The following is a 12,534-nucleotide window of genomic DNA, read 5'->3' as shown; positions in this document are numbered from 1 at the left end:
CGGAGGAGAAGAGAAGAAAAATTGACGGCTTGAATTCCCAATTCCTACCTCATAGAAATATTTTGTGTTGTACTGAATATAAATCAAAATCAGCTCTTGTCAGATAATAATATGGAAATTATTTGAGAAAATATATTTTGCAGTGTAATAGTCTCCTTCCAATCTAAGTAAAATATTTGCAAAAAGGAAAAAAAATACCTCCAAGCCTTTAAGAAGACAATGATGAATATAACCCGAAGTATAATTGTAGAATTTATAAGAAGTAACTTTGCCATTTGCTTTATACTTTTGCTTATTCTCCCCAGTTCCATAGATCACAACATTAGATCCTGGCTCTTTAGGGGTTACCCATGAAACTATGACACTTTTTCCTACAAGATCACCTTGTGTAATATGAACCTGGAAAGGGAAAAAAAATAAAAAAAATTAATATGGAAAAATAATAATAATATGATGCAATGTTTCGAAAAAGAATATTGTGCATACTTGCTCTGGTGCATTGAATCCTGGAGGAGAACGAAAGACATCGCTATCGAATGGCATGTCCATTGAAGGGTAGAGTTTTCGACGAAATGAACTTGTGATTCCGCCATTACATTTTATCGTTGAGCTCAAAATTATAGCGAAAATTATTGGCAACTTCATTGCACTTGTTCTAGCTTCACTCTCTATCTGTATATAATAAAAAAACAGTTTTTAGTATATATTTCTATAAAAAAAATCATCTTTCATGTTCAATAAAAACTTCTTAATTATTTGAAATTCTTAGAACTTACTCATGACATCTACAATAACAATCTTTTGAAAATGGTAAAGTAAAAAAAAGAAAAAGAATGAATTATGTAATGTAAAAGAGACTCACTAGTGGCCTTACACTAATAATACTCATATACATGCTAGAACATCAGAATTAATAACTTTATAAGATCATGAGATAATGGAAAAATAAAATATAGAAAGGCTTACTGTGAAAAAATTTCCCCCCCCGCTTCTCCTCCTCAAAAAGATTGCTCTTTGTTTCTGGGAAAAAAACATGACAAATAAAGAAAACATTTCCTCGCTATATATAAACTAGTTTGTTAGACTAATCGGGATTTGGCGTAAAATCTTATTTGGATATTTTCCACTGTCATCTTGAAGAAACTATTTTTTTTCCAATCATAATAGTCATATGATGGTAATTAGACGGTTATGATTTATTTCAAATACAACTAATTCGTTATATCCCGATTATTCTTTAGAATATGCTAAATTTCAAATATTTAATCTCAACGAATTTGTAACAGACTAACATAAGAATTTCTTCAATAAGAAATTGATAAGGTAGAATTCTTTTAAAAGATTTTCGGCTATAATAATATCACATCATCTCTTCTTTACTATGATACTGTTGATAATAGTGTATTGTAGTGGGTTTTAGTCCCACATTGCTTGGGAGAACAAACCTCACACTCCTCTACTTGTATAAATATATGTGCACACTCAATATTCAATTCAAGGGAAATTTACCCAAGACTCTCTCTCTCTCTCTCTTACTTTAACATGGTATCAGAGCTAGGGCTATTTCCCTTTCAATAAAATTTTTAACGCTTTTGCGTTCTTTTGCCAAATCTTGGCCTTATTGCTTTGCAGCCGTTTAATGTTTTATTTTTATTTTTAATTATTTGGCGTTCATCTGCCAGATATTTTGGCCTTGTCGTTTTGCGGCCTCTTAACGCGTTTCGCGTTCTCGTTTAACCTTCGGGTTCTATTTTAAACCTTCGGGTTTCATTCTAACCTTCGGGTTCTATTTTAAACCTTCGGGTTTCATTCTAACCTTCGGGTTCTATTTTAAACCTTCGGGTTTCATTCTAACCTTCGGGTTCTATTTTAACGGCATTGTCGTTTCAAGACCGTCTCTCGGTCTCAAATTAACGGCATCGTCGTTTCAAGCCGTCTCTCGGCCTCAAACGAACGACATTAGTAACAGCATCTCGACATCTTAACGTCTCAAGATTGCTGTTATGGCTCCTTCAGAGAAGATTCCCAAACCACCTTTGCCCCTCAATGATCAAAGTGACTGGGCAGGGTGGTCCACCATTGTCACCAATGCCTTGCGTGGCGCTGGTTTGCTTGATCATCTCACCAGTACGGGACCAGTTCCACCGTCCATCAGCACTGTTGCTTCATCCAGTACTATTGCCTCTGGCAGTGGTGATGTCGATCTTCAGACTGCTCGTGCTCTCTATGTCAAGGAGAGTTCAGAGTGGCAATTGCAGGAATTTCGTGTTATGGATTATCTCACTCGCTGTGTTGGCTCTGGTCTCACTGTCGAGATTGGCTCGCTTCCCTCTGCTCAGGCCATGTGGACTCGTCTCACTGAGCGTTTCACTGAGTGCTCGGGTGCACGGGAGGCATATCTTCTGCAACGCATTTCTCTACAACGCAAAGGTAGTTCATCTCTGCAGTCCCATTTTGGACAAATGCAAGCTTTTTGGACAGAGTTACGCTCCATGCTTCCTGGACGTAATTCCACATATGAAGACTGGCTAGCCTGGTACGAACGGCATGAGGTGCATCAATTGTTTCAGTCCCTTCCTGAATATTCAACTATGGCTGATCAACTACTTCACCAGCCTCAATTTCCGACTTTGGCCTCAGTTATGGGAGCTCTCACTGCTTATGAGACCCGGCAGCAGACAGCACGACTCAATTTGTCAACAGACACTCCTACCTCTTCACTCGAGACTGTTTTGTCTGTACCTGTCACTGCTCCTGTTATGAATTATACTTCTCCACAGGCTCCCTCTCCACAGGCTCGATCTAAGCTCTCTTGCAAATATTGTAAGAAGGAAGGACACCGCATTGAGACATGCTTCAAGCTTCATCCTGAGTTACGTTCCTCAGGTACTGGACGTGGTCGGCGACCCCCTCAGTCTCAACCCTCTCGTACACCAGGATTGTTGGCCAATGCTATACCTTCTACTACTTCAGACTCTACTATTCAAGCTATTGAAAGTCTTCGCCGTCAACTTGATGCTTTTCAACATATCACCTCTACATCCGCCGCACAACTCTCTGGTATGCATTTTGCTGGTTCTTCAGCTAATCCTTCAGTCTCTGGTATGAATGATCTCTGGATTTTTGACTCTGGTTGTTCCTTTCATATGACTTGTAATGCCTCACTTTTATCCTCTGTCTTTACTTCATCCTCTCTTCCTCCTATCTACACAGCTGCTGGACAACCATTGTCCATTACTCAGTATGGCTCTATTACCCCACAAAATGATCCATCTGGTCGTCTAACACTTGGTCCCGTCTATGTGGCTCCACAATTGTGCTTGAATTTAATTTCTATTAGCTCTTTATGCATGGCGGGCCTGTTTGTCTCATTTTCTTCTGATACTTGTATTGTGCAGGATCCACAGACGGGCAAGACGGTTGGGGCGGGTCGTAGGAGGCACAAACTGTATTTTCTGGAATATCTTCACCTTCCAGAGTCCATACGTCCACGTTCTCTTGTTGCTTCTCTTTGTTCGTCAAAACCCTCTACCTCGCTTCCTGCCAATTTATGGCATAGACGACTTGGTCATGTGTGTAATAAAAGGCTGGAGAGTCTTATTCAGTCTGGAGTACTTGGTCCTGTATCATCTAGTTCTAGTATTGAGTCATGTGCTGGTTGCAAATTGGCTAAATTCACTGCTTTACCATTTAAAATGAGTACATCTGTATCCACTTCCTTATTTGATTTAGTACATTCTGATATTTGGGGGCCAGCTCCTTTGCCTTCTTCATCTGGCTACTTATATTATGTTAGTTTTATCGACGATTTCTCTCGTTTTACATGGGTTTACCTACTTAAGAATCGCTCTGACGTACTTACTGCTTATCAAGCCTTCACTGCTATGATTTTCACTCAATGGCAATCTCGTATTAAAGTTTTTCGTTCTGATTGTGCCAAAGAGTACCTATCCTCTGCCATGCGCTCTATCATGTCCTCTCATGGGACTATCTTTCAACAGTCATGTCCCTACACTCATGAGCAAAATGGTGTTGCTGAACGCAAACATCGTCATATCCTCGATACTGCCCGATCAATGCTCATTTCTTACTCTGTTCCTCGTCGTTTCTGGGCTGAGGCTATTCTCACCGCGACTCATGCCATTAATATCACTCCATCTAGCTCTCTTTCCGGTGCTACTCCTTATAGTCGTGTTTATACTCATCCTCCCCGTTATGATCTAGTTCGCGTTTTTGGTTGTCGATGTTTTGTTTTTCTGCCATCTCACGAACGTGATAAATTGTCTCCCAGAGCAGTTTCTTGTGTTTATTTAGGAATTAGTTCAGAACATCGAGGTTATCGTTGTTATGATCCCGCAACTCGTCGAGTTCATATATCTCGTCATGTTCAGTTCGAAGAGGATTCTCCATATTATTCTACTTCTGATGACTTTAATTTCCTCCACTCTACCGATCATGCTTCCCCGTCCACTGCATCACCCACTTCTTCACCTCAATTTTCCTTTCGAGATCTCCCTGACATCTCTCCCTCTCCTTCTGTTGACTCTTCCTCACCTGAGTCTTCTCTTACACCATCTAATCCATATCCTGTGGACACAACTCTCACTCCAGAAAATACTGTTGATCTTCATGCACCTGCGCCAGCATCTCCCCCGCCTGAGGTTCCTCTTGCTCTTCGTCGAGGCAAACGCCCACATGTCATGCCTGCCCGGTATGCTTCTGTTACTTCTTATTCACCTATCTTTCATAACTTTCTTGCTGCCATTCATACTATTGTTGAGCCAAAGTCCTTCCAAGAGGCAGTTCAAATTCCAGAGTGGCGACAAGCTATGGCTGAGGAATTTCAAGCATTTCAGCAAACTCATACCTGGGATATTGTTCCCTGTCCTCCTGGGATCTCTCTTGTTGGCAGTAAATGGGTTTATAAGGTCAAGTTTCGTCCTGATGGCACCATTGAACGTCGAAAAGCTCGTTTAGTGGCTAGAGGTTTTACTCAGCAACAAGGTATTGATTATGAGGAGACCTTTGCTCCTGTTGCTCAGATGCCCACTGTGCGTACTCTCCTTGCGGTCGCTGCTGCTCATCGTTGGCCCTTATACCAGATGGATGTCAAAAATGCTTTTCTTCATGGCTCTTTATCAGAGACCGTATATATGCAACCGCCTCCAGGGTCAAATATTCCTCCGGGACATGTATGTCTCCTTCGTCGTGCTGTTTATGGTCTCAAACAGGCACCCCGCGCTTGGTTTGAGTGTTTTCGCGATGTTGTGCTCAAAGCGGGCTTTATAGAAAGTCATCAAGATGCTTCTCTGTTTGTTCGCACTACATCGCGTGGCAGGGTTTTATTACTCATCTATGTAGATGATATGATCATTACAGGTGATGATATGATAGGTATACAATACGCAAAATCTCAGTTGCAACAAAAGTTCCACATGAAGGATCTTGGATCTCTTCGGTATTTCCTTGGTCTAGAAATTTCTCAAGGCCCGCGGGGTGTATTACTGTCTCAACAGAAGTATCTCTCAGATATTCTAAATCAAGCTGAGTTAACTGATAATACAACTGTCGATACTCCACTCCAGCAGAATGTCAAACTTTGCTCTACTGACGGTGAGCCTCTATCTGATCCTACCCGATATCGACATCTTGTTGGTCAGTTGGTCTATTTGTGCATCTCTCGACCAGATATCTCTCATGCTGTTGGTATTGTCAGTCAATTTGTTAGTGCCCCACGTTCTGTACACTATGCTGTCTTATTACGGATTCTTCGGTACCTCCGGGGTACTAGCACTCGCTCACTTTTGTTTCCTGCTACATCTAAGTTAGAGCTTTGTGCATATTCTGATGCTGATTGGGCTGGTGATCCAACTACCAGAAAGTCTACCACAGGTTATTGTATATTTCTTGGTGATTCCCTTATTTCCTGGCGAAGTAAGAAACAAGATGTTATTGCTCTTTCCAGTACTGAGGCAGAGTATCGTGCAATGTCCACAACAGCTAAAGAGATTATTCATCTTCGTCGCCTTCTCAGTGATTTCGGTATTTCTGTTACGACTCCTACTCCTCTCTACTGTGATAATAAGAGTGCCATCCAGATTGCTAATAATCCAGTATTTCATGAAAGGACCAAACATATTGAGATCGACGCTCATTTTGTCCGTCACCAAGTTATCAAGGACAAGACAATTCTACTTCCTCATGTTTCATCCGCTGACGAGCTTGCAGATTTCTTCACAAAGGCCTTACCTGTTCATCGGTTCCAGTTTCTTGTACGCAAACTCACTTTGTTTGATCCAACATGAGTTTGAAGGGGGCTGTTGATAATAGTGTATTGTAGTGGGTTTTAGTCCCACATTGCTTGGGAGAACAAACCTCACACTCCTCTACTTGTATAAATATATGTGCACACTCAATATTCAATTCAAGGGAAATTTACCCAAGACTCTCTCTCTCTCTCTCTTACTTTAACAGATACATTGATACCGCTCTCTGTTTTCTATTGAAGTATTTTACATACATAAAACGCATGAAATATTCTCATTTTGCTTCTCTTCCTTTCTCTTCATGTATATTCTACATCATTTTGCTTCTGTTTTCTATTGGCACTCTGTCCTGTTACTAAAAATAAATAAACAAAATAAAATTAAATAAAAAATACGCTCCTTTTGATTAAGCTTTTCCATATTTTTGACGTAAAACTTAAGTTACGTTGGTTACTCGTATTACATGGAAAAAGATCTGATGCTTTTCAACGACTTGTATAGGATATTCTAGATGAAGTTACTTGTAATATGTAAATTTATAACTTAGTCTAATCTGTATTTCTTTGGTTGTTGCTTTAAGTTTCCCCCCTTCAATTTAAGGTTAAGGATTCTATCATTTAACAGCAGGATTTTAGGTAGGTTACAGAGTGTTTAGAGTCCCTTAATCTTCGTTGGTGACTGATTATTGACCAGAAGATTTGATCCTCCACACAAACAATGTGTAAGAGGGTCGGAGTTGGGTTCTCGGGGGTTTCCTCCGACGGTCAAGTCAGTTTGGATCTTAAGTGGAGATAATATGATAACTGTAGGTTTTAGAGCAAAAATTACATACCTTCATGCAGTAGGCGATGCGCTTAGTTATAGTATATTGCATAATCTTGGCCGAGTCCATGTAGTCAGCTCAGTCAGCTCGTACCGTACATGTGTCGGCAGGGGCGTAGCTATTAAGGCCTTGCCCTGGGCAGCTGCCCAGGGCAAGAAAATTGAAATTTTTTTAATACCCCTAGTCTATGAGTCCGTCCGAGGTCTCCCAGCGGCTCGTCGATGCGACCCACAAGAGCGATCTCAAGGCGACAACGGAGTGCCTCGTCGATCCCACCGTTGACGTGAACTTCGTCGGAGCCGTCTGCTTCAAGGGGAGGAAGGCCGAGGTCGTGATCGGAGAGGAGGTCTCCGATGAGGTCATGGTTGAGTACGAGGAGTACAGGACTGAGGTCTCCGCTCTGTTCCTCGCTTCCCACGCTGGGAGTCTAGGGCTCGTTAAGAAATTGCTGGTATGTATGTGATCGAGATTCTCTTTTTTTTTGTGGAATTTTAGAGCTTAATGCTTAATGGTCTTATTAGTAGTTATTAGTACCAATCTCTGCTCCGCCTAATTTTTTTAACAAATAACTGTATCGATGCTTTGGTTGAAGATTGGGATGTTTGAGTAAGTGAAGCCTCCTTCCTTCTGTTTTTTGTTATTTCTTGAAAAGTTGTTTAGTGGGTGATTTTACTAGCGACCGCTATCTGTTTGTTGATGTCTCCTCTCCCCTCGTCACCACATCCTCATCCCGCCGCCAGCATCGCCGCCTCGCCTTCCTCTTCCAATCCTACTCCCCCGCTCCACTTCTTAGATCCAGACCCGTAACCACCTCTAGCTCTCGTCCCCGCCGACAGCAACCGCCCTCCAAGCCTCCTCCTCCCTTTCCTCCGCCACCTTCCCCATTCACCGTCCATCGCCTCCTTGTCCTCCTCCCCTCCGCCTCAGCTCCTCTGTCCATCTTGCATAGAACCGGGCCTCCAAATTGTCAGCCACGCCTCTGCTCTGAGCCCTCTCTTCGCCGAGCAAGCCTTTAGCCCTCGACGGCTCGACCGATCGAGCCTCGACGTCGATACCAAGCTCTCCGAGACTTCGACGACTGCCCCGACCAAATCCTCTCCGTTGCCGACGCCCTCCTCGCCTCCCAGAGCAAGCCCTCGACCGCTCGAACATTGACGCCAATCCCAAGCTCTCCGACGACCGCCCCGACCAAATCCTCGTCGTCGCCAACTCGCCCAGGGTAAGAAAAATTCCTGGCTACGCCACTGTGTGTCGGCATCGGGTGATCCGACACATGCTGCCAATTTTAAAGCATTTTTTCAGTTGTTGCTTTAACTTTTGCCCCCTCTTGTTTTAAGCAACCAGCTCTAGTTTTAAGCAACCAGGGAAGAAAACTTCAAATACTAAAGGGGAGAAGATTCAATCTCTTGATTGTTCATATAAGAATCGTATTGAAATATTCATTCGCACCAATGTGGCTGTAGTTTAGTGGTGAGAATTTCACGTTGTGGCCGTGAAGACCTGGGCTCGAATCCCAGCAGCCACAAAATAGTTTTTTGATTTTATGTTCTTTTTCTGACTTACAATTACAATTCTTTCTTATTTTGCAAATGAATGATTGAATGTTACTCTCAGTGCCTTGTGATGAATGATCCTCACTGAAGCAACAAACATTTATCTTTAATTATATAGAACTATTTTTTCAATAACGTATGTACGTGTGCCTTTTATATATATACTAGTTTTTACACACGTGCAATGCACGTGATTTAATACCATGAGTATTTTTGGCAGTTTGTGCTCATTTTTTTTAAACTCTTACATCCCGATTATTTTTTTTTATGTTTGTTTAAATGGGATACACCCAATTTAAATTTTCATGTTGATATTTGAATTGACAAAAAACAAATATAATTTAAAAATAATTTGAATTTTCATATTATTTTTGACCGATATGAAACTAAGCTTTATTTGAGAAAGTATAGCATTGCAAAGTAAAAAATATTAAAATAGTGTTATACAAGGAATGTGAATATTTAAAACCAATATGGCAAAATGATTGATTTAAAGTATGTTAAAACGATGCAAAAGAGAATATGAAGTTTATTCCTAATCATTGATAGACTTCATAAAAAAATATAAATTAAAGATTAATACTAACTCTAGTATACTTTTATATGATAAAAACATCCACATAAGAATATAAAAGTACTGAAAAAAATTCATGAAACTCCCTTCTAAAGATTCCTAATTTCACTCAAAATAATTAAACTATTCTATAAAATATTCATAAAATATTGTTTTTATTTCTTCTATTTTATTTTTTATTGAGTTAAGATCAATCCTTCTTCAGGTTTATCATTTATCATTTCTCGGACAATTCTAGAGTATTGTCTTCATCATCTACATCAATTGTGACATCAGGCTAATTTTGTATTTTTATGCTATTATCTTTCCTAGGTTCGTTAAATTTTTTATCATCTCATTTAACTTTACAAAGAAGTCAAATGTACTTATGATGTTCAACACAAACTGCTCAAAATATAGACTTTGATTTTTTTTCTATTTCAATGAGAATAAATATTAATTTCATATATATAAAATTCTTTGTGTTCCTAATTTATTACTTAAATAAATTAGAAGCTATCTCTTTATTTTCCTCTAAAATGAATTCTTCTGATGTGCATCCAATAAGAATTTCTGTTATTTCAATAATATTACCTTTGCTCTATCCCTGTCATTTTCCATAAAGATCTAAACTAAATACCTGCATTATTCATTACCAATTTCTCTTAGATTATAATATTAATATTTAATTTGAAGAACACAGTATGGAATTTATGAATACTTACTAATTTTTCTTATGTCTTCCATGGAGATTTTTTCTTTGATTAGGATAAAGTTATTAAATTATTTTTTAATGTAACTCATTCAGTGCTTCATTAATAGATATGTCTTATGTTAATGCCAATTCAAGTGATTCATTGACGTTTTCTGAATTTTAGATTTATTTCCATCACTTTCCCATTTGCAATGGAAATAACTCAATTCTTTTAAAGTTATCTCTAAATATTCTAATAGTTTCTCCATATGTAATTCCTTGTATTCTTTTACCCTATAAATATTATTAACGTCAAAGATTAAAGTTTCTAAATTAAAATCAATTAATGCTAAGGTATAATATTATAGTGTTTTATCATTTCTATGGATTTAAACATCTATCAATTAATGTTACGAATGTATTTTGGCTACCCCAACTTATTACTAAAATTATATGAAATTACTTTAATTTATATAGTGCCGATAATTTTTAATCTATAATATTTTTAAAAATTTTATCCATTAACCGGATGTTTTTAATCAATTCTTATTGTTTTTGTTTACCAGTATCAACTTAGACTATTCTTAGATGCTGAAAATGGATAGTAAATCCCTAAATTAGAAATTTTAATATATATATATATGAAAAATACCAAACAATTACACTTTTCTTTGCCAAGTTTTAAAATTTTAGCCCATTTTTGTGGTTTTGAACTTTGAGGGTGTGATTTATAATTTTTAAAATTTTGAAAGATTTTTTAAAAAAATTTACTTTTAAGTTTGGTAGTTGTAAATTCTATGTTTCATGTGTTGATGGTAATTTTTTAAATGTTAGTAATGTTTCATGTGTTGGTGGTAATTTTTTAAATGTTAGTATATTTCTTATAACTCTAAAATTTTAAGGGTGTCTTTTGCAATTATTAAAACTATAGATTAATTTTGAAAAATATTAAATTTTAGCGGTCTACCAATCGACGAATTTGATGTGTGCTAGTTAAAAATTTTGAAAATTTAGAGTTTTTTTTACGATTTTTAAATTTTGAAGGAGTTTTTTAAAAATTTTGAGGTTAATTTTGGCAAATTTTAATTTTTTAGGTGTCTAAGGGTAATATCTTGAATTCATCTTATTTTATTTACAAATTTTAGAATTTTAGGGTGGCTTTTTATAATTTGAACTTTTGAAGGTGTTTCTATAATTTTTGAGATATTGAGGGTGTTAATTAAAAAATTTAAATTTAAATGTCAAAAATTTTAGGTGTATCATGGTAATCTCTTGAATTCATCTGTGTTGTTTGTAAGTTTTAAAATTTTAGAATTTTAATGTGCTTGTCTGTAATTTAAACTTTTGAGGGTGTTTCTATAATTTTTGAGACATTGATGTGTTAACTGTAAAATTTAAATTTTTTGCAAACTGATGTTAATTTTTTAATTTCATGTTTTTAATTTTAAGTTTTGAGACATTTGGATGAGTTTTATAATTTTGAACTTTTCAGGGTCTTTTCTGCAATTTTAAAACTTTTTATGGTTTTTTGCAATACTTCATGTATTATAATATGTTATCTACTTGTAATTTCTTTATCTTAACAAACTAATAACATTTTTTATGTTTTATATATTTTATTAATATTAGTTTTTTTAAATTGTTAAGCTAAACATGGTTCACATAGGATTAGGATAAGATATGATTATGATTAGGATAGATTAAGATATAAATAAAATATTTAAAATAGTGAAGGGTAATATTGACCATTAAAAATTAGAATTTGATTATAGATAAGGTAGTTCAAACTATAAAATGATATATTTGTCTAAAAAAGATTTTCCGAACTCGTGCTTTTAAAGGGAGTATGATATATATAGGGAAAAGTGAATCTAAGGTGACACCCTAGGCTCCCACCTAAGGACGCGACCTAGAATCACATCATTTTCTAAAAAAAAATTACGATCCGCTCCGTTGAACTTGATCTGCACGTTTTTAAACCCAAACACACCAATTTTGGGGTGAACCCATCATGTTTTGACCATTTATCCACTCGCTGCACTTTTAACGGTTTCGAATGAATAGAACTTTTTGTACGGCTCAACGAATGGTCAAAACACAACGGGTTCACCCCAAAATTGGTGTGTTTGGGTTTAAGAACGTGTAGATCAAGTTCAACGGAGCAGATCGCAAAAAAAAATTTAGAAAATGATGTGTTTTGTACGGCTCAACGAATGGTCAAAACACAACGGGTTCACCCCAAAATTGGTGTGTTTGGGTTTAAGAACGTGTAGATCAAGTTCAACGGAGCAGAACACAAAGGTTTAAGAACGTGTAGATCAAGTTCAACGGAGCAGATCGCAAAAAAAAATTTAGAAAATGATGTGATTCTAGGCCGCGTCCTTAGGTGGGAGCCTAGGGTGTCACCTTAGATTCACTTTTCCCATTATTGTCAGATATGCAAAATGTGTATTCACAGACCCGCTATTCTGAGAGTAAACAGAGTTGTCTCTTTGCGTGCGTAACAGGTGTGAAGGTGATCCTCTCGATTGGAGGTGGTGCCGGATCTTACGTTATCACTTCCAAGGATGACGCAAGACAGGTAGCCCAATACATTTGGAACAACTACCTCGGAGGCCAGTCTTCATCAAGACCATTAGGAGATG

General features: G+C 37.5%; 1 non-coding gene and 1 pseudogene across 1 annotated transcript; one reads left to right on the top strand and one right to left on the bottom strand.

Moving 5' to 3' along the window:
- LOC109843782 overlaps nt 1-1,018 on the bottom strand; it is a 3,187-nt pseudogene extending 2,169 nt beyond the window's left edge.
- Nucleotides 8,543-8,614, top strand: TRNAH-GUG. The gene has a single exon. It is a non-coding gene; the product is annotated as a tRNA-His (tRNA).

The sequence above is a fragment of the Asparagus officinalis genome, chromosome 5 (genome assembly GCF_001876935.1).
Source record: "Asparagus officinalis chromosome 5, Aspof.V1, whole genome shotgun sequence".
Classification (NCBI taxonomy): domain Eukaryota; kingdom Viridiplantae; phylum Streptophyta; class Magnoliopsida; order Asparagales; family Asparagaceae; genus Asparagus; species Asparagus officinalis.
Note: the sequence above shows the minus strand (reverse complement) of the source record. Positions and strands in the feature narration are given on the sequence as shown.